This window comes from Gossypium hirsutum, chromosome A03 (genome assembly GCF_007990345.1).
Source record: "Gossypium hirsutum isolate 1008001.06 chromosome A03, Gossypium_hirsutum_v2.1, whole genome shotgun sequence".
NCBI lineage: Eukaryota > Viridiplantae > Streptophyta > Magnoliopsida > Malvales > Malvaceae > Gossypium > Gossypium hirsutum.
Window position 1 is genome coordinate 67,591,712 of NC_053426.1, and position 22,926 is coordinate 67,614,637.

A 22,926-nucleotide genomic window follows, 5' to 3' on the forward strand; every position below is an offset into this window, starting at 1 on the left:
CTTAACGAGGTAAAATTTATATTAGATTTTACAATTATTACATAGATATAAAATATAATTTTATGCTAAAATTTTATTTAATTAGGTAGAACTATTCAGCGAGTTATGTTGGAATACCTATCGCTCTTGAAAATATACGACTTCTGTAGACCAACGGTCGGAAGCACATGTAAGTATATATATAATTGAAATATTTATACATAACATAGTCATTTTGTATTTAGTATTTAGTATTATGTATATAACTAATATTTTTATCACGTTCATATAGTTTCAATGGACACCATACGAGGATCCGGCAATTCGGTTAATAATTTTAAATGAATTTCTACAGAATTTGAACATCTGGCATGTCAGGGTCCAATTGATCAACTACGCTACTGTTGAGATACACCAGACAAATAAAATGTTGCGGCAATTTAGATTCCGATAACTGATTCCAGTGGCACCTGAGTTGCTCGATAAAGAGCACAAATCGACATACAGTGACCGAATACACATTAGCCGGTCTTCTTCTCAGATTATATCAAAATTTGGGAAAATCAGTATAATTATATACCTACTCACGAACCGATCATTTTTCCAGAGTTAACGTGCGATCCGAATTACATGCCATGGTTTCAGATCATGGCAAGCTATATTTACTCTCTGAAGAGCAGAGGCATCAGTAAATCCGTGTTGAAAGAGAACGATGGGGCCCTTTAAATTTAAGGAGAATGGCTGACGGGGTGGGCCCATTAATAGTGCTCACGTAATCACCAGTGCCCACACCACAACCTCTTCAGATTATACCAGGTGTGTATCCTAGCCCTTATGTGTATCTTAACCCTTATATGTTTTCTTTTCCCAGTCCTATACCAAGTTGGAATGCATGGCCTAGAGTATCTCCTTTCTCAATGGCTCTGACTCAACTGACGATATATAGGCCATCGTCGCAGAAGGGATCACAGAGGCACCGTCAGGGAGCCCATCTCATTTCCAATCCCCATCGTCTTTCCAATCCCCATCGTCTTACGGGATTCAAACACCTCTGCTGTAGGTGATGCAAACACCTCCACAGTCTTTGTTCTATCAATGTGTATTATCCTCTCAACACCTACAACCAGAATAACCATAACACCCGCCGGAAGCCAAACCAAAAAGGAATCCAGCACATAACCATCGACCACCCCCATGTGGCACTGATTCCGACTGGCACATGTCGATAGATCAACATTATGCATGTGGGCTAGAGGCGAGTACGTCGTGAATTCGTGAATCGCGAATCTTCTTCTTCTTCATCTGAACCTCTTTCACCGTCTTTAGGTTCGGTTAGAATAGGTTTTGGTTTAAAAAATAATACAACTTCTGCACCACCGGGGCTGGGCTCTCGAGGTAGATCCACATCGGACTCATCATCTGCAATGTACGAGGTCCTCTCACCGGTGTATGTTGTAGGGAATACATCATCCCTTCTCGTGGACATTTCATAATGTCCCAATTCAGATGTGGATTGTCAACCACTAGAAGTTAATGTCATTCCCCAGTACGTATTTCTAGCATCGTACATCGACCCACCAAGGTACATGTCTTATCCACTAACGGAGTGTCATGCAGGGCTCGTGTATTCTATATTGCCACCAAACACAGATGCTTCCGTGTTCTACTTCCTACTAACGGAGTGTCGGGTGAGGGTCGTGTATTCTTTTCAAATAGCAGTAGATGTTGAAGTCGCAAGTGCTTCATTTGGCAATGAAAATTGTACATATAACTCAAGATAGGGTGATCCATTAACGAGATGAGTCTACACCATCGCCTCCAAGCTACAACTACCTTTGATATCAAATGAGTCATATGTCACGGGATCAATTGAAGCACAAAATTGATACTTAATAGACAAACTCTCATTGGCGTCATTTCAAAGATTTTACGCCTAATTCTTTTACGAAGTTTTGTCAAATCTATTTTTTGGTTAAAAACTATTCGCATTGTGTTCTCCAATAAAAAAAATACCGTTCTCGGTGTCATGGATTTCACCGTCATAGTAAATAACAACATTAACACGTTCATTCATTTTCAACCAAATGATCTATCGAACGAAATTCAAAACAAAAAATATTATGCAAAAATATAATGATTCGTATAAATATTAATATGATAAACCAAATTATACCTTCTCAATTTTTTCAATTTATATTTTTCTGACCTTCTCTAATTTCTCTTGATGTAACTTTTGCAACATGAGAATGAAATTTGGCTCATTTGTAGCCTAAGGTCAAGTAGGATGTACTGTAGAAAAAGAGCATCCAGGTGGGAGCATTTTTCAGTACTTTTGCTGACAGTGCATCTTGCTTGAAGCGTTTTTGACCCTATTTTTTTAGAACCATCTTCTCAAAATTATTTTTTCAGAAATTGCTGTAGAAAATAGTGTCCAGATAGAAGCTTTTTTTAGTAATTTTGCTAACAATACATCCTGTTTGAAGTGTTTTTGACCCTATTTTTTCAAAAACTACTGTAGAAAAAGAGTATCCAGTTGGGAGCATCTTTCAGTACTTTTGCTGACAGTGTATCCTGCTCAAAGCATTTTTGACACTATTTTTTCAGAACCATCTTTTCAAAATTATTTTTTCAGAAACTATTGTAGAAAAATAGCGTTTAGATGAGGGCTTTTTTTAGTACTTTTGCTGACAGTGCATCCTACTTGAAGTTTTTTTACCCTATTATTGTAGAAACTACTGTAAAAAAATAAAAAGAACATTTAGATGGGAGCATTTTTTAGTATTTTTGCTGACAGTGCATCTTGCTTGAAGCATTTTTTACATTATTTTTTTTCATAACCATCTTCTCAAAATTATTTTCTCAAAAACTACTGTAGAAAAAGAACGTTCAGATGGGAGCTTTTTTCAGTACTTTTGCTGAAAGTACATACTTTTTGAAGCATTTTTTACCCAATATTTTTAGAACTATCTTCTCAAAATTATTTTTTTAGAAACTACTATAGAAAAAGAGCGTCTAGGTGGGAGTTTTTTTCAATACTTTTGCTGACAGTGCATCCTGCTTGAAACATTTTTTAACCTATTTTTTCATAATCATCTTCTCAAAATTATTTTTATAGAAACTACTGTAGAAAAAAAGTCCAACTAGGAGTTTTTTCAGTACTTTTTCTGACTAAACAAAAAAAAAACAAAATCCATCTCCTCAAAATAATTTTTTCAGAACTTATCCTTAAAACTATTACAAAAACATTAAAACCCCTAAACAAAAACATTAAAACCCCTAAACAAAAGTTCACTTTTAAAAATCTTTAAACCTTAATTTATTTTTTAAAAATAATAAACCGTAATTAAATTTATTTTTTAAAATCCATAAACACTAATTTATTTTAACAAAAACCATAACCCTAAACCCTAAATATCTAAACCTTAAGCCCTAAACATGTAAATAACCCATCCTAGAAAAAACATAGGCTAAAGCGAGTCCCTCGGGGAGCGTTTTTGCCATGTCAGTAATCGCGTCCACGTTAGCGCATTTTATGCTGACATGGCAAAAACGCTCCCTCAGAGATGCACTTTTTTGAAATTTCCCCTTAAAACGTGCCTACGTAGACACGTTTTTGGTTTTTTGACCCATTCCAGTAAATAAAGTTTAAAGTGGCCCATTTCCGTAAATAATGTAGGAAATGAGCCTTTTTTAGTAAAATAGTCAAAAGTTAATGTAATAATTTTTTTAAATATATATATATTATTTTTACTTGATATTCTTTTGATACATATTAATTATACACTATTTAAAAATTATTATAGTTAATTTATTGACTATTAAAAAATAAAAAAATTTAAATAGTGAAGAGTTTATATTATAAGATATCGATTTTTTATTGTTTGTACAAATGCCTTGATAATAAGAATTTTTATTAGTACAATATTTGAATTATTAAAATACTTGATATATTTTAATAGTACTTATTAATTATTATTTTAAACAATGATTACATAAAGTAAAATTAGATTATATGATGAAAATATTACAAATATTTTTAAAAGACATTACACCATTAGTTTTTTAAAAGAAAAAAATGCTTTGAAATGTCTGTAAGTTGCGATGGTGGTGATGAACCCAGATCATCTGAGGATCGTATCACTAAGAAAGTTAGGTTTAAGGAAGAGAACGGTGAATAGGTTGTTGATATGATTGTGGATCTCGAGCCAACGTCGACTTTAACTTGGAAGGATAAGCTTCTAGGGGAAGGATCAGGTGGTTCGAGTATGAGGGAAGAGTCATTAAGGTTAGAACAAATGAAGAGTTTGTGTTACTCGAAGGTGACATGGTTAAATCCATTGTTAACAGGAGCTTAACAATCAATTTCTCATATCATATTAAGAAGATCCTCTTTAAAGAAATGGAGAAGACGGTAGTGTTAAAATTGCTAGGTCGAAGCATTAGTTATGTAGCCTTTCATAATAGAATTAGTAGTCTTTGGAGACCATCAAAACCCTTTAGTCTTATGGATATAGAGAATGTATACTTTTTGGCTAAGTTTCAGATTACCATTGATTATGACATAGTTCTATCTCAGGGACCATGGATTATTTACGGTCAGTATCTGACCGTCCAAACTTGGACCAAGGACTTTAGCCCGATGCAGCCATATCCTTTGGTGGTAATGGCTTGGATTAGACTATCAGGGCTTCCAGGATACATGTACAAAAGAGCAATTCTAGAGGCAGCCGGTGGCATGATCAATAAAGTAGCAAAACTAGATTTCCAAACTGACAAGAAGGTCAAAGAACGTTTTGTTAGGATGGCTATATACATCAACCTTGAAAGGCCACTTGTCTCACAAGTTTTAGTGAAAGGAGAAATCCAAAAAGTAGAGTTTGAATCATTACCCACTATCTTCTTTTCATGCAGTAAGTATGGACACATTAAAGAAATGTGTCCATCGGTGGTGGTGAATCTTAACCGGGGAAAAGAAGATGAGCAAACGGCGACCGTTTCAAGTAAGACTGAAACCCAGATCGGAAGAGAGTCAAGAGCGGATTTTGGGCCTTAGATGTTGGTAGAATGAAAATCTTGATGTAATCAAAGAGATTTTCGGGTTAACTAGGACGGGATTTTAGGCAATACAAGGTTGGGTTCAAGATTTGCGGCTTTAAACTGGGAAGAAGATATTGAAGAGACTGAAGCAGGGTCTGTTGAGAATTTTCAAGGCAAAGGTTTAGCTTCGGGCTTGGAAAATAAAATTGGGCCTGTCACAAGGTTGGGGTGTCTACTGGAATGGAAACTGGATTGGGCTGCTCACAAGGTGGGCCATCAAGCAAGGTTATTGGGAAGCGACCCATGCAAGAATTTGGACCAGACCATGGAGGTTCAACGCATAAATGTATGGATTTTTTAAACCCAAATTTTCCTAATTTTATTTCTGTTGTAGGAGTTCGGCACGCGTCAATTTCGAGTAAGGATTTTGTTTCAGGTTTTGGCACAAACAACTTAAATTCATTGAAAGGAGATTTGATAAAAGGTTCTCGTATTAATTCAAAATGTCCCTCTAATCAGACTACAACCATTACACATTATAATCTCACACTTAAAGAAAATAGTGGAAAGATGGTCACTTTAAATGGCATGGTTCTAGATCCAACGAAACACTAAGCTGTCACATTCAAAGAAAATTTTGATCCCAATGAAGATGATGTTTCAATTGCAACTATTAAAGCTTATAGTGGAAGTGGTAAAGTTGGTCCTAAAAATAAAATAATCAAAGACGGATGAGTTCGTATCAATCGAAAACTCAACCGAACTATTAGATATAGAGGGGATCTGTCGAAACCATTTTTTATTTTTGAAAAACATGAGTCGACTTTAAAAATGAAAATGGAGTCGCCACCAATCCTTTTGTTTAAGTGTGATTGGATCACCTTATAAAACACTTTGTTTTATTTAAAATATTGATTTTGATCTACGAAATTATAGAAAACAAGTTCGGGAGTCGGTTACGTACAAGGAAGGATTATCACCCTCGCAACGCCCAAATTTAGTACCAATTGATTAATTAATGTCCTAACATTAAAAATTTGAAAAAAAAATGTTAAAATATGATCCCTTTAAAAATGTGCGAACAACTCGAGTTGAATTTTAAGATTCTTTTGTTCCGAAAGAACAAAATATCACATCCAATACGTTAGGATGCGACATTTTAAACCCTCAAAACCAAGATCATTTCAGGGTTTACAAAACTCATGCCTAAAAAAAATGATATTCAGTTATTTGGTCAAACGGAAAATCGACACCCAGCACGTTAGGGCACTATTTCCATAATTTCCAAACACAATATTGCCTTGTTTTTTAATCTAAGAAAGCATAGACGAAAATTTAAAAGGATACTTGGTTATTTGGTCAAACGAAAAATCGAAACCCAGCTCGTTAGGGCACGATTTCTCAAATTTCCAAACACGAAATATTGCCTTGTTTTGAGAAATTTTCGAATAAGTGATTATAAAACCAACTCAAAATATATTCGTTTAGTTTACTTAAGGATAAAAGGCAATCAATATTGGGCGAAAATTGGAATTTAAAACCTGATGTAATATAAAGAAACATACAAGCATAGTATCGAGCATGAAATAAAAATACCTGGCAATAATATTACATGAATGGTAAAAAATAATAAAAACCACAAAGGAACAAATTAGGGTACACGCAATGGCAACCCATCATATACTATACAAATACTAATATTAATAACCGAAGGCTAATGAATTAAAAGCCAATTTAAAAGAAATTCCAAGCAAATTATACAAATGAAATATAACAAGTTTAAAATAAAATAATATGAATAATATGAAAGAAAGAAATTTTGAAAACATCACTATACAAAAAAAATTTTAAAACAAATAATAGATATAAAAGTTTAAAATATGCAAAAAGGTAAAAATAAATAATATATTAAATAATAATATACAAATGAATTTTAAAATAAATATTATAAGGTAAGTAATATACACAATAATACATATGTCAATCTACATAAATAATTTACGTAAAATAAAAACTTAATATAAATAATTGATACATGAAAATACAAATGTATAAAAGTATTTGAAATAAACAAAAATATATGATAAAATAGGATCTTTATAGGAAATAAATTATATATAAATAGATTTTTAAAGAAAATATATACATAAAATAATATAACATCAATAATATATACATAGAATAAGAAAATAATTTTAAGCTAAATTATGTGTAAATATATAAAATGTATAAGAATATTTAAATTAAATATCACATAAATCTTTAAAACATAGAAATATATAAAAAAGAATCTAAACTAAGTAAAATTGAAAAATAATATAAAAATATACAAAAGTAAGTAACATAAACACTAAAACAATGCGAGATCAAACGAAAAAATAAAAATGTTAAAACAAATTCTTTTAACGATAAATAATGAATAAATTATAAAGAATAAAACACATAAACTAAAATTTTTTAAAAAAATAGACTCAATTGAAGTAAAAAACCAAAATCAAAGGAATGATTTACAAACAAATAAAGTTATTAAACAAAATCAAGGATCAAAATAAAGTGCGCGAAAACACACAAGGATTAAAAATGCAAATGCCCCAAATCTCCGAAACGCAGTGTTTAAACACGGACAAATTTGAAACAATGCTCAACTTTCAGTGACAAAGTAAGAATAAGAAAATTAAAATAGGGTCCAATCATAGAACTGCGCACAAGAAAGGGACTAATCGTGCAGATATCCCCTTTAAGCAAAACGCGTGGATCCTCATGGGTACTGGTTCGGGTTGAATCGGGTCGCCTTATATGGCACCATTTTGGAGCCACTGAAACAGGCTCTAAATGGTGTCATTTCATATACATTATAAAACCAAAAAAAACCCTAAAATTAAAACATTTAGTCATTTAAAAGCAGAAATAAACAAAAAAACAAAAAAAAACTAAACACCCCTTTTCACTTCAATAAGAGCCTTGTTCAAGGGTTTGGCATTCTCAATCACAAAGAATCAAAAAGAAAGGGCTCTCTGTCAGATTTGATTTTGACGAAGGAGAGATTCCGACGACATATCAACAATTCAGGTACCCCTCTTTTATCGCTTTCTTTTTATTTTCTTCTTTTCAAATGGATTTTTTTAAAAAAAAAAGAGAAGAACAGAAAGAAAAAAAACCACGAGATGTTGAGTATAATCGAAAAAAGAGAATCACCTTTCCGAAAATTTTCCTTTGCACTAGATTCATTTTCCTCTCCCCTTTTTAAAGAACAAAATACCCCTATTTATATACATGGGGTTTACTAAAAATAACCTAACTAATTTAATAAAATAAAATAATATCTTCCTATTTTTTTCTTTTTACAAAGTCAACAAAATTTGATAACTCCTTGGCTTTCTCCATCTTTTTTATTTGGCCACAATTTAATGATTGTCTTTCAATTTGGCCCTTTTTGGCTTGTTTTTGACCGATTGCATCCTTTGGCTTTATTTATTCAGTTACTATTTTTTTTGGGGGGGGGGAGGGGGGCAGGCCAAAATTGGCCTATTACAGGATCAATTTAAACTTAATAGAAACACTCGTGTGTCATCATCTGATTCTTTGAAACTCATGGTTGAATTAATTAATGCCCAACTGAGTAATGAGAAGGGACGTGATTCCTCAATTTATGATGAAAAGCGCTTGGAGGAGGTCGGGTCCTCCAAACAGTAAGTATGCTCTCCACATTTTATGTTGGGAAATGTGTTCATATTGTAGTAAACATATAACTGTTTTCTATTTATTTTAATGATGAATAAATAAATAAAATTAATTTCACATTTCACTATTATATCTTTTGTATTTTTATCTTTTATATTTTGCATGCATAACAAAATTGTGACAAGCAAATATTAGCTCATTGATTGTCTAAAGTTCAAACTGAAGATAAGTGGCATTGTAAGAATATTTACATTGCGAGAAAGACAACTTACTTTAGTAGATAATCTAAAAAAGTCCACAATCCCGTAAAAGAATCGAAGTGAGCATTTGATTCAAATACTAAGAAAGATTATTATGTCGTCTACAATTCCAATTGGGGAGATGACTAGTCTTGGCTATCGAAGTAGTTGACTCCAAGAGTAGAGACATAGATGTATTCATTGGTAGAATGATACATTGGACTAGACCCAATATGAATTAATTCTGAATCTGTTTGTAAATTAATTCACTTTTGACGTTCATGGTGTGATTTACTTAAATCCTGAGTTAGTCACTGACCATACGTATGCAACTCATGTGCTTTGATATAAGTGGAGGCTTATGCTCTAAAGATGATCGAGCCCATAGCCGGTATGTTGGGTACATGACTTGTGTATGGCATGGCTTGACTAGCAATAGTAGAATTCATAACTCAATTAAAGAGCTAATATATCCTCTCATTGGCATTGTGTGGATTGATAAATATGGAACGTGGTCACAGGTTGCTAGTTCTCAAACAAGCAATTTATCACAGTCATTTGTTGGTAGTGATCATATTAATCATTAAGAAGACACAACGGTGATAATGAGATAAAATAGGATTGTATTGAGTGAACAGATTTAACTCAAAGGAATCAAGGATATCATATGAGGGTAACACACATGACGAGGTCATTGGACAAAGCAGATGGATGAATTGCTTTCGTAAAAAGTATACAATAAGGAGTTTTTAGTCATATTAATTATTGTGGACTGACTCCATGATTAAGTTATTGCAAATTATTGAAACGATGCTTCTAGACATAATTGCAATTATTAAAGCCTAACTGTATATACCCAATTGGTCTCTCCTCTGGCTCAACAAAAGTTCGATCAGATTGCAATTGAATTAGAATAAAATTATACGATTTTAGAAAAAAATTAATTAAGTCGATTTATTCGATGTGGAATTAAATTAGGCGGTCATGAGAATTGTTCAACTAGAAATTTGGTTAAAGAATTTTCTTGAAAAATTAATTTGGAAAATCTAAGTGATTTTTGGAAAAATTAATTTTGATCAAGTAAAATTAAATTAATAAAATTAATTAAAATTAATATGATATTTTTGAAAATTAATTTTTTAGCCAGACAATTGGCTTAATGGGTAATTGAACTTGAAAATTGGGCCTGAGATTGTAAATTGGGTCCAGGAGCCCAAAAATTGGTTGAACCAGGCCCGGTATATGAAACCGAGTCTATGGTCCAACCAGTGGCTAAACTGGATCAGTCGAGTTGTCACTGACCCAGACCAAACCAACAACAGCTGAATTGGCTTGGGGTGTCGTAAAGGTGTTACACTTGTATCACTGGACACGACGGTGTCAGTGGTTGCGACGGCGGCATCCCCATAACTGGTGGTAGTTGGTCTTTGGCGGTTGAGTAGTAGAAGAATTACACTCTTACTGGAACTCTACTAGAGAATTTGATTTCAGATTAACTATTCCAAAAATAATATTATTTTAATAGTTTAATTAAATTAAATTTAATAGTTATCTTAATAGTATTTTATTAATTTAATATTAAAGTTATTATCTTAAATTTAATTTAATTTAATTTTTATCTTGTAGATAAATATTCTATTATTTTAATAAGATTTAATATTAAATTTAATATAATATTTATCTTGATAAATATTATATCAATTTAATACTAAAGTGATTAAGTTTAATCATAGTTGAACTCTCTAAACTCTCCATATATAAAGAGAGCATTAGGTCATTATTTTTCACACTTGAATTTAAGAGAAAGTTGTAAAGAGAAAATTCTCTGAAGAGATTATTTCAGAAAATTTTTAGAGATATTTTTCTGATTTACAACTTGAGCCAAAAGTTTAGAGAAATTGTGAAATTACCCCACTGGTAATTTTTGTGAAAAATTTTCTGATTTGAACCAGGCCCACACTCGGCAGATGTAAGCTTGAAGATAGCGAAGAAGACTACTCAGTCGAAGCGCTCATCCTAGACGAATCGAAATGGTACAATTTTGATTAAGTGTTTATTACTTTAAATATCACAATCAAGATCTTATTTTCAAAAAAAATTAAAACTCTAGTTTTTCTCTAAATTTATTTTCCACTGCGTTTTCCAAACCCCTTTTTTCTGACATTTTATTATTATATTTATGGACTTGTTTATTTTTTCTTGAAATTATTAAAGGTGTGCCAAAACCAAATTTCTTAGGATTTTTCGCGAATACAACAGAGAATACAAGCCTGATATTGTCAATCTTCTTAAAATGAGGGTTAGTAGAGGTAAAGCGGATAAAATTATTGCTAGTTTGGGTTTTCAGTATTCTTATAGGGTGGAGGTCATAGGTTTCTTTGGTGGTATTTGGGTTGGATAGAGGGATTCAATTTCAATAGAAGTAATACATACTCATTCCCAATTCATATGTGTTCGGGTTCATAGTAGTGCTAATTCTCTTGCTTTTTTTATAGTGTTTGTTTATTACAATCCTAATAGATAGAAAAAGGAAAAACTCTAAGAGGGTTTTACTTTGGTTATTCCATCAAGGGGCACTCCTTGGTTAGCTATTGGAGATTTTAATGCTTTACTCATCTCTGGTGATAAAAAGAATCGGTAGTAAGGTTGGTAAAAGTTGTCATTTTTTTGGAGATTTTCTTGAAAAAGCCAACTTACATGATTTGGGATTTAGGGGCCCTTCTTTAATTTGGCAGCAGGGTACAATGTTTGAGATACTTGATAGGGCTATTGGGAACGATGCATGGTTTAGAACATTCTTTGGTTGCTCGGTACTCACCTTCATAGGCTTAAATCAAATCATAGGCCTCTGCTTTTCTCTCTCACGCAAAGGAATTCACTTTCCAGGACATGTCCTTTTAGATTTTTGGCTGGATGGGTGGAGCACCCTAACTTTTTGAAGTTTGTCAATGATAATTGGTCCTATAAGGGTAACATGGCTGAGACTCTACACCAGTTTACTCGGATGTAAAAGTTTGGAACAAGAACATTTATGGACATATTGTTACTCATAAACGGGCACTTTTGCAAGAATTGTCTCGAGTGCAAAAGGCTCTGGAATGGTCGAAGTCTAATGACCTGAAGCAAGTAAAAATTTATGTTAGGAAAGAATTGGAAAGTGTTCTATACCACGAGGAGCTTATTTGGAAACAAAAAGCTCGATGTGATTGGTTGTATCTTCGGGATCGTAATACTAAATTATTCCACTCTCGGACGATTCAAAAGAGGAAACTGAATATCTTCTATGAAGAATGGGAATGGGGAATAGGGAATAGATTTATGTTGATACGGAGCTCTAAATAGAGGCAATTAATTTCTATCAGAGTTTTTATGGTGAGCTAGGTTCAAATGTCGGATCTCCCAAGGAGCTCTTTTCCCATGACTATGGAGATATGCTTTTCTTGAGTAAAGAGGTTTCGAATAAAGAGATCAAGATTGTGCTTTTTGACATGGCTCTGTTAAAGGCATTGGGTAGTGATGGCTTTCATGCCCACTTTTTTAAAAGTCAGTAGGATCGTGTTGGTAAAGCGGTTTGTGAATGGGTTAAGAGAGTTTTCGCTAGCCGAGATATTGTCCAATATTTAATAATACCCTGCTTGTATCTATCTTGAAGGTGAAAAATCTGGAAAGCTTCATAGATTTTTGACCAATCAGTTTATGCTCGATTCTCTATAAGCTGGTTATAAAGATTATTGTGAATTGATTTAAGGTGGTCTTTCCAAATATTATTGGCCAGGAACAGGCCGAGTTCATTGCTGGTAGGAATATTACCGATAATATCATTTTGGCACAAGAAGTGATCCATTCCATGAGGAGTAAAAGTAAGAGTAAGAGATGGTTGCCTATTAAGATTAATTTGGAGAATGTGTATAACTGGGTGAGATAGGAGTTCATTGAAGCCTACTTGAAAGCAGTAAATATTCTAGGCTTTCTCATTAATGTGATAATGTCAGAATTCATGAATACAACCATGCAAATTTTATGGAACCAGACTCCAACTTAGATGTTTAGATCAGTTCGGGTATTCGGTAGGGTTGGCCATTGTCTCCTTATCTTTTCGTGTGTTGTATGGATTGGTTGGGGCAAGTTATTCATTCCACCATTACTTTCAGCCATTGGAACTTGATCAGGCTATTGAGATCAAGATCGACACTATCCCATTTATTCTTTACAGATGATCAAGTTAAACTTAATAAAAAATTACTGACCAATTTTTTTGATTTTTTAGGACACCGAATAAACGCTAGGAAAATGAATGTGTTCTTTTCTAAAGGTGTTGATGACATTCTTGGGGGAAGACTTTGTGATGTCCTAGGTTTTCGTTAGGTTCAGGATCTTGGATCATATTTAGGAGTTCCACTTTTTCATGAAAGAATCACTAATAGCTCTTTGAGGTTTTTGGTAATAAAGGTCAAGGCCAAGCTTCAGAGGTAGGACGCTCGACAACTTTCTTTAGCTAATAGAGTCAGGTTAGCTCAATCGGTGCTTCTCACTATACCTAGTTACTTTATGCAATCTTTGATGATCCCAAACGGTGTTTGTAAAGAGATTGAATGCATCGCTAGCAATTTATTTGGGGGACCTCTAGAGGGGTGAACAAGATGGCTCTTATTAATTGACAATTTGTTTACCAACCTAAAACTTGTAAAGGATTTGGGATATAGACATTAATGGACCAAAATTCCTCTTTTATGTTAAATTGGGGAGTAATATTTTGGTGAACACTGATTTTTTGCGGGTTCGTGCCCTCCTTTCTAAATATAAGGTGCATGAAGGAGTTCCTATGAGTATCTCTAAGGGTAATTGCTCCTTCTTATGGTGAGCTCTCTGTAAGATTTGGCCACTCTTTTGTAAGAACATTCTTTGGTCAACAGGAAATAGGGAAAGTATAAGATGTTGGAAGGACTGTTGGGTACTTGGAGTGGGGCCACTTATTAACTCTATCCCAGTAGAAACACAAAAAATTATATACTTTTTCATACCCATTCTTTGTAATGGCCTAAATTCAAGGTTATCGGAACAATGGTTTCGTAACCATAGATCCGATTTAAAGAGAAATTTATTTCAATATTTTTGCTTGAAAATTTATATGATAGGAAAATCGTATGAAAATATTGATAGGAAAATTTTATCGATTTAGTGATTAGTTAGAAAAAGAAATTTTTGAAGAAATTGGGTAAAATAAGGTATCGGGACCTCTATCTCGTAAAACTGAGTCGAAAATAATTTTATAAATATTTATGAAATGTTATTAATGTGGTATTAAAATTTCGTTAGGAAATTTTAATGTTTGGGTAGCCAATTAAATGAAAAGGACTAAATTGTAATAGGTGTAAAAGTTGCTAGAGTGATTAAATAGCTTAAGAGTTTAATGTTATGGTTTCGTAACCATAGATCCGATTTAAAGAGAAATTTATTTCAATATTTTTGCTTGAAAATTTATATGATAGGAAAATCGTATGAAAATATTGATAGGAAAATTTTATCGATTTAGTGATTAGTTAGAAAAAGAAATTTTTGATGAAATTGGGTAAAATAAGGTATCGGGACCTCTATCTCGTAAAACCGAGTCGAAAATAATTTTATAAATATTTATGAAATGTTATTAATGTGGAATTAAAGATTATTGAGTCTAGTTTCTCATAGAAGAAATATTGTAAGCAATGGATTTGTAAATTTTGAGATATAATGAATTTTGCGAGACAAGGTCAGAATGAATTCGGGTTCTCCTGTTCTGACTTTTAAAAATTATAAAAAATTGAATAAAAATAATTAGGGACTTAAATTTATATGTCTATAATTCTGAATGAGTCTGTTTTTAATAGAAACAAACGAGAACATCATTTGAATTCTGTATAAAGAGATAATTTAGTTTTAGTGAAGAAGGGTCAGAACTGTTAGACAACAAAACAGGGGTGACTTTGAAGAATAAACTGTACTGATTGGCTAAATAAAAAATTCTGAAATTTTTATGGTAAAAATATATATATGAGTCTAGTTTCAGGGAAAATTAACGGATCTTAATTTAGAGTTTCGTAGCTCAAGTTATAAATAATTTAGTGACTATGACTCAAGTAGACAGCTTTGAATGAACTATAAATAATAGTTGAATTATAGAGAATGTTGCATATGAACATGAAATGTATTAAATTGATAATTAAATTTATTTATTTAGATCCAGAAGATTCAAATACGAAGCTAGATCGAGGAAAGGAAAAAGTTCGGGATTAGTAGATTTTTACTGTTTACAAACAAGTATCAAGGTAAGTTCGTGTAACTTGAATTATATTCTTAAATTGCTTGAGATTGTATGTTTTTTATATGAATATGATTTGAATGTTCATTATATGGAAATTTATGAAACATTGATATATTTGATAAAATGGGAAGAAATCCCGTTTGAATGAAAGGAAAATTCGATGGATCTCTGAAAAAGAATTGACGGTAAAAAGGATCTAGCCCGAACGGGTGATCCTATCCTGATATAGCCCTCCCGAAGAATATGTGTAAAATGGATTTAGCCCGGACCGGTAATCCAAATTAGGGTCTGAATTTAGCCTGGACTGGTAATTTAGATCCAAGCTCATTAGAGTAATTGTCGTTGCAGGGGATTTAGCCTGGACTGGTAATCCCGAAAATACTCTATGAGTTTATATTGCAGGGGATTTAGCCTGGACTGGTAATCCCGCTGCAAGGTTGAGGTTCGCGGGAGTGTGCTCTCTGAAATGGAAATGTGCGCACATGAATATGAATTGACGGACCCGGAATTGTACACTAAAAGTGTACCTCTGAAAATCCATCGAAAATTCCAAGAAATTCAACGGGATAAATATGGAAAAATAACAAGGAAATGGAAATCATGGTATTGACGAGCTCATCAATCATAGTATATATTATTGGTACATGGAAATTATTGTACTAACTTGAATGTTGAGTTTGTGCATATTAGGGTAATAATGCATTGAATGGATATATGGATGTTTATTGTATTGTATTGAAAATATTAGGTAAGTATAATTCTTATTACATGAGCTTACTAAGCACAAAGTGCTTACCCCGTTTCCTTTTTCCCTATTTTGTAGTGTTAAGAGCTCGGAGGTCGGATTTGGTCGGAGACACATCACACTGTCAACCTCAGGATTTCGGTATATAAAGAAACTTTATTTTGGAAATCAATGGCATGTATAAGCTAACAAAGTAAATGTTAACGTGAAATGAATGTAAAGTTAGCCATTAGTATGGTTAACAAACCTGGTTATAGATATGTGATGACGTTATCTTATATAAATGCATGAATCTATCATGAAAATATGTTGAATTGACTTGGTTGATGTGGATTGGTCTCGATTTAATATTACAGGGAAGGTTAGATATTTATAAAAGGGCTATATTGAATATAAAAAATAAATAAATTAATTTGTAAACTCCGGTAATGCCTCGTACCCTATTCCAGCAATGAATACGGGTAGGGGTATTACATTCTTACTTAAATTCATGCAAATCCGGTTAAATTCTTGTCGAAAAACAATTAAATAATATAAAATAATTAAATTGTGTTAAAAATATGAACATTGTGAATTTAGTTAATTTTATACTCAATTTTGATTAATTTTGACTATTTTCGACAGATTCGCGCAAAGGGCAAAAATTGGCTCGGCTGGCACTACTGAAAGTACAAAATCGAGAAGCAATTTGAAGTATCGAGGCACATGAATTTCCAGCCTAAGATGGTCCAGAAATGTGTATTAATTCATAATTTAATTAATTTTAATTTATTCACCATTTAATTTGGGTTAAATAAATTACTTTTAATTAATTATGGAGAAAGAGTCCAGTTGAACTGCACTGGTTGAACCATATGAAATGAACCAAACTAGCCAGTAATTAGGCATGTAACAACCCGATTTAGGCCCTAGTCGGTACAGTTGTATCGGGACCACAAATCCAAAGATAGAAAAATTATTTTTATTATTTTTATGAGGTTATAGTACGATTATATTAGTGCATGAAAAATTTGGTGAGTTAATTTTAATATTTTCAAGCCCGATTGCGAAAAAAGACTAAATCGTAAAAAGGGCAAAAGTTACATTTTAGTACCCAAATGTGGTAAATAGCTAGAAAATCAAATTTTAGGGCTTTTAAAGGGCAATTACACCCTTTTTAATGGTGTTGGCCGGCCATGTGATGGATTTTAAACAAATAGTCAAAGTATTAGGTAGATGATGTCATGATTTAGTGATAAAATGATGCCTAAAAGCCTAGCTATCATTTCCTTCTTCTCCATCTTCTCTCTTCACCAAAATTATCATCAAATGTTGAGGTTTGAAAGCTCAAAAATCTGCAGCAACTTCAAGCACTCATAAGTGATTTTAATTAGTTTTCTTCAAGATTTTTACACTTTTGGTACCCTTGAAGCATGAGCTTTCAAATGAGGGTGATATCTTACAAAATGGTCAAGTGTTTAGGATTTTGCCATGGATGTATTTGTGGTATATGCTGAGTTTTTATGGAGGAATATGAGTCCTATTTGTGTTATAAACAACTTTTATGAAGGGTGTTAGCATGAAAACACCTAAAAGGACTATTTTGCATAAGTTGCAAATTAAGTAACAAGTGTGTGAAATAGTGAGAATTTGGGGTTGCTCTAGTAGTGAAAAGAGTTTAGCTAGGCTTGAAATATGAAGAAATTCGATAAAAATCAAATTTTGAGCATGGGGTAAAATGGCCATTTTGTTAAAGTCTAGGGGCAAAATAGTCATTTTACCAAAGATGTAAATTTTAGATACCCTAATTGTGTTTAATGACTGAATGAGTGCATTTTGTTATTATAGATAAAGATTTTCCAAAACTGAGCCTAGACCGGGGCAAAGCCAAGCAATCCGATTAAGCCGACTAGTCAAGTACTTTTTGTAAACCGAGGTAAGTTGTATGTAAATAATACAACTATATTATTAATGCATGTATTCGATTGTTATTGATTTGATATAGCATAAATTTCTAGAATTGAAACTAAGTATATGTATATATGATTGAGAAAGTCGAAAGATCCAGTAAGAACCCCAAGAAACAAACCGGATATTCATGCCATGACATTGGGTTATGTGAGAGCCAGTATAAGACCATGTATGGGACATGGCATCGGCGTTGAGACGAGGGCTAGTGTAAGGCGTGTCTGGGACATGCATCTGCCACATCATGATAGCCCGTGTAAGACCACATCTGGGACATGGCATCGACATAGAGGTGAGTGCTAGTGTAAGACATGTCTGGGACATGCATCAGCCTCGATGATGTTAGCCAGTGTAAGACGTGTCTGGGACATGCATCGGCTAAGTTTCGTGCTAGTGTAAGACATGTCTGGGACATGCATCAGCACGTATACACGAAAGCTAGTGCAAGACCATGTCTGGGACATGGCATCGACCTCGATGGAGATAGCTAGCGTAAGACCATGTCTGGGACATGGCAGCGGCAATGTAACCCATGTTTTAGGCTTATAGAATATCCGGTAGTATTCGAAAAGGTTCAACTTTAAAAGTTAAGAAAGAGATTTAAAAAGGAAAGTATGATAATGTTGTAAGTGTTACAGGTACCTATTTGGTATGCATGAGTAATGAGCTCGATTAGAAAATATGATTTGAGTTGATGGTAATGAGTAAGTCCAGTTTATACTTACCTGTGAGCTATGAGCATAATTGATAAATGGTGAAGTTATCATTGTATATATATTTATATGCAAATTACTAAGCTTTATGCTTACTCTCTTTCCCTTCACTTTTCTTTCAGTACTGCCATTTTGCTCGAGGATCCCTTGAAGTCAAAGATATCATCACACTATTAGCCGTAATACTCTGTATAGTTAGGTTTATATTTTTTATTATGACATGTATAGGGCTAGACTAGGGAGTTGTATTATTGAGAATTTGTTTATGTATATTGGCTTAAGATAAAAAGCCCTTCATTTTGTATTAAGCCTAGATAATGGCTATTATTTATTTTGGTAAATGTATATGACGTGCCTTCTATGGATGAATTGATGTCATTTGGGATGAAATTAACATATTGAAATGATCTTGTGTAGGTGGTGCAAAATGGGTATCAAAATGGCTTGGAAGATAGCCTAGTTTGTCCACACGGGCAAGAAACACGGGCGTGTGATTAGACAGTGTGTGACACACGGCTCACCCCCATGGGTGTGTGTTATGGCCGTATGTCCCCCTACACTTAAATCTTTAAATCAGTATTGTCTACGGTTAGGCCACACGGGCATGTGCCATAGCCGTGTCTATAAGTCAATATTTCCCACGGGTAGGCCCCATGGGCGTGTGTCATTGCCATGCCCTAAAGTCAGTTCACACACGGGCTAAGGACATGGGCATGTCTTGAGTCACACGGGCGTGTGGAACCCTAAAGCTTGAATTTCACCAAGTTTTTCTTAAATTCTTAGTTAAGTCTAAATCATCTTGAATGTATGTCTTGGGCCTCGTAAGCCAATTTAAGGAACGAATTGCTTACGAAAGTAAAAGTTTTAAAATTTATTAAAATTTTACCGCCCGTTTTTGTATAGTTGATTGAGTTAAGTCAGGTAACACCTCGAACCATGTCCCGGCGTCGGATATGGGCGAGGGGTGTTACAGGGCAGCCCAGAACCGTCTATATACTGACCCAAATCATCATTTTAGCTTATTAAATATGCTTGCAAAAAGGCCCTCGAAAGACTTCTAATTTGCATTCAAACCCCACCTTTAATTATGGCTTTGTAGATTTGCCCCAGCCATTTTCAGCAAAGTTGAAAGTCTCAACTCTTGCCAAGTAGATGGCAGGCCATAGGGGGGCTCTTTGGCTGCTGGAATTTGCTATTTTTAGCAGCCACAATCAGCTATAAAAGCCACCCCTTGCTGATCATTCAAACCATCCCTCATTCCACAACATTCTTTCATTCTCTCTTCTCCTCTCTCACTTTTCTCTCACTTTTTCCATCCCATTTCCCTTATTGTTCACGTGTCGATTTCTTCTCTTGGGAAAGAGGCTCTCATCAGCCATTTTGGAGTAGTAATTAGGTGTTCATTAGCCACCTTGATAGCCGAGGGCAACGAAGAACGAAGAACGGAGCAACTAGTCAAGCGACGGAGAAACATCGGATTTGCTTCTTGTTCCCTATCTCTTTAATTTTTGTTGTTGTTTTGACGAACATGTTTATGAATATTTATGCTATTGAAATGGTTATTTTAATCAATTTAGCTTAAAATTACGTTTGTGTTAGGTTGATTATATTCTGCCTACTTGAATTGTTAAAATGATGTTTATGCTATTATAGGCTTCGGTAAATTGCTTGGTTAAGTAAAATCATGCCTAAGTTATTTTTGCAATATAATTGTTAAATAACTAATGAATTAATTATTTAAATAGATTGAAATTATAATTAATTGACACAATACTTAATCAGTGCATGTTTATTCTTCTAAGGTAGCTGAAGGTTAAATTAGCAATGTATCTGGTGATATTATTGCCTTGCATAACTTACAAGATTATTGTGATTAAACTGTTCCAAGGTAGGGATGCCTTGTTACCTTACATAGTCTTTTATATGCTTATTAGATTTAATTAATCGTTTGAATTAACATAAGGATATGCAAGAGATTAGTTCAATTTAATGAGTATGTATGTGCAATAACATGTTTGCTTATTAGAATCTGTTTAGTCGATTATATTGACATAGGGATATGTCAAAAGATGAATGGATTTTTGTATGTGAGTATGTTCAGAAGTTAGCTAATTACCGAGTTGCCGTGAATTTATTCGTAACAATGTAAACATGAGTTTTATTATTCTAAGGTAAAGGAATATAATTAATCCAACACAAGTATGTTACCTTCATTAAATATTATTTGAAATCGTACATTAGAACTCATTTGTTTTATTTTAATTATTTACTTAGTTTTTAAATAGTTTTTGACCATCTTTTAAAACCAAATTATTTTTACCTCACCAAAGTGTTTTACAATTAATTTCATGAATAATTCTTTTTACAGTCCCTGTGGGTACAATAACTTGACATTACTTGTCACTTTATTACTTGTTGCGATTGTGTACACTTGCACATTTTTTCGTCATTCCAAGTTTTTGGCGCCGTTGCTGGGGATTGTTTTAAAAAAGCCATTATCTGTGAATTTGTTAGTTTTACATTTTGGTTTATTTTTCTGTTTAATTTTTAACTTAATTAATTTTTCTTTGATAATTTCAGGTGTTTATGAATATTGACCAGATTATTGACTTACTCCCTGTAGACCCTGAGATAGAACGAACCTATCGAGAGCGAAGAAGACAAGCGAACCAGAGAAGGACCGAAGAAATGAACTTTGAAAATCTGATCCAAGGAAATGGAGCAAACCCTGCTCAAAATCTTATCCTTATTGCTGATGATAGGGATAGAGCCTTAAGACAATATGCTGTGCCAGTATTTAACGATCTTAATTCGGGCATTAGGAGACCCGAAATCAAGGCACAACAATTCGAGCAGAAGCCAGTCATGTTCTAGATGCTTCAGACTGTGGGCTAATTCAGTGGAATGCCTACTGAATATCCTCATCTTCTCCTAAGACTATTTGTGGAGGTGAACGACTCTTTCAAATTAGCTAGAGTACCTGAAGATGCATTATGATTGAAGCTATTCCCATATTCACTAAGGGACAGAGCTCGAGCCTGGTTGAATTCATTGCCACCAAACTCAATTTCTACATGGCAAGAGTTAGCCGAAAGATTTCTCATGAAGTATTTCCTGCCTAGCAAGAATGCTAAGTTGAGGAACAAGATCACTGCCTTCCAACAAATGGATGATGAGTCCTTGTATGAGGCATGGGAACGATACAAAGAACTGTTATGGAAATGCCCTCATTACGGAATCCCATATTGCGTCCAACTTAAGACATTTTATAATGGTCTCAATGCTCACACGAGGATAGTAGTGGACGCTTCTGCTAATGGTGCTCTCCTTTCTAAGTCTTATAATAAGGCTTACAAAATCATCGAGAGGATCGCCAATAACAATTATCAATGGCCAACCAATCGAGCCGCGTCAGGAAAACGAGTCGCTAGAATACATGAAGTGGACACCCTCACTTCACTTGCATCTCAGGTATCTTCAATATCCTTAATGATTAAGAATCTTACCACTAATGGGTCTAACAGTTTTGCAGCCCAACCACCTCACCAATTTGAGAGTATAGCCTGTGTTTATTGTGGGGAAGGACATTTGTTTGAAAAATGTCCATCGAACCCCGAATCCATATATTACATGGGTAACCAAAACCAAAATCGAGGAAGGCAAGGACTGCAATCCAACTTCTATAACCCATCGTGGCGAAACCACTCAAATTTTTCCTAGAGTAACCAAGGGGCTAGAACCAGTAACAACTACGCCTAATCTAGACCGACTCAGATGTCTAGTTTTTCCCAACAAGTTTAAAACCCAGTTCAAGCTGAACCATCTAATAGGTTGGAGAATCTGCTAAAGGCATACATGGCGAAGAATGATGCCTTAATTCAAAGCCAAACAGCTACATTGAAGAATCTGGAAAACCAAATGGGCCAGCTTGCAACTGAACTTCGGAACTGACAACAAGGTGCTTTACCTAGTGATACGAAGAATCCAAGAAATTCGGGGAAGGAACATTGCAAATCATTAACATTGAGGAGCGGAAAGACAGTAGAGCCCAACACTATCGAAGCTGAAAAGGAGCTAGCTGATGCTCAAGACTCAGAGGAAGTTCAACCGAGTGTTGAAATTCCAGTTTCACAAGAACCAGAATCTGTGAAACCTGATGAGGTAATTCCAGAACTAGCTAATTCTGATCAACTAAAAACTCCGTTAGATGTAGAATTATCGTAGAAAACGAATCAACTAGTTTCAGTAAAGAAACCTCCACTACCCTACCCTCAAAGACTTCAGAAG

At 33.9% G+C, this 22,926-nt stretch overlaps 1 non-coding gene across 1 annotated transcript; it reads right to left on the bottom strand.

Moving 5' to 3' along the window:
• Positions 1-21,771: 21,771 nt before the first annotated feature.
• LOC121226012 (small nucleolar RNA R71) lies at positions 21,772-21,878 on the bottom strand. Its single transcript, XR_005923917.1, has one exon. It is a non-coding gene; the product is annotated as a small nucleolar RNA R71 (small nucleolar RNA).
• Between the last annotated feature and the right edge of the window lie 1,048 nt (positions 21,879-22,926).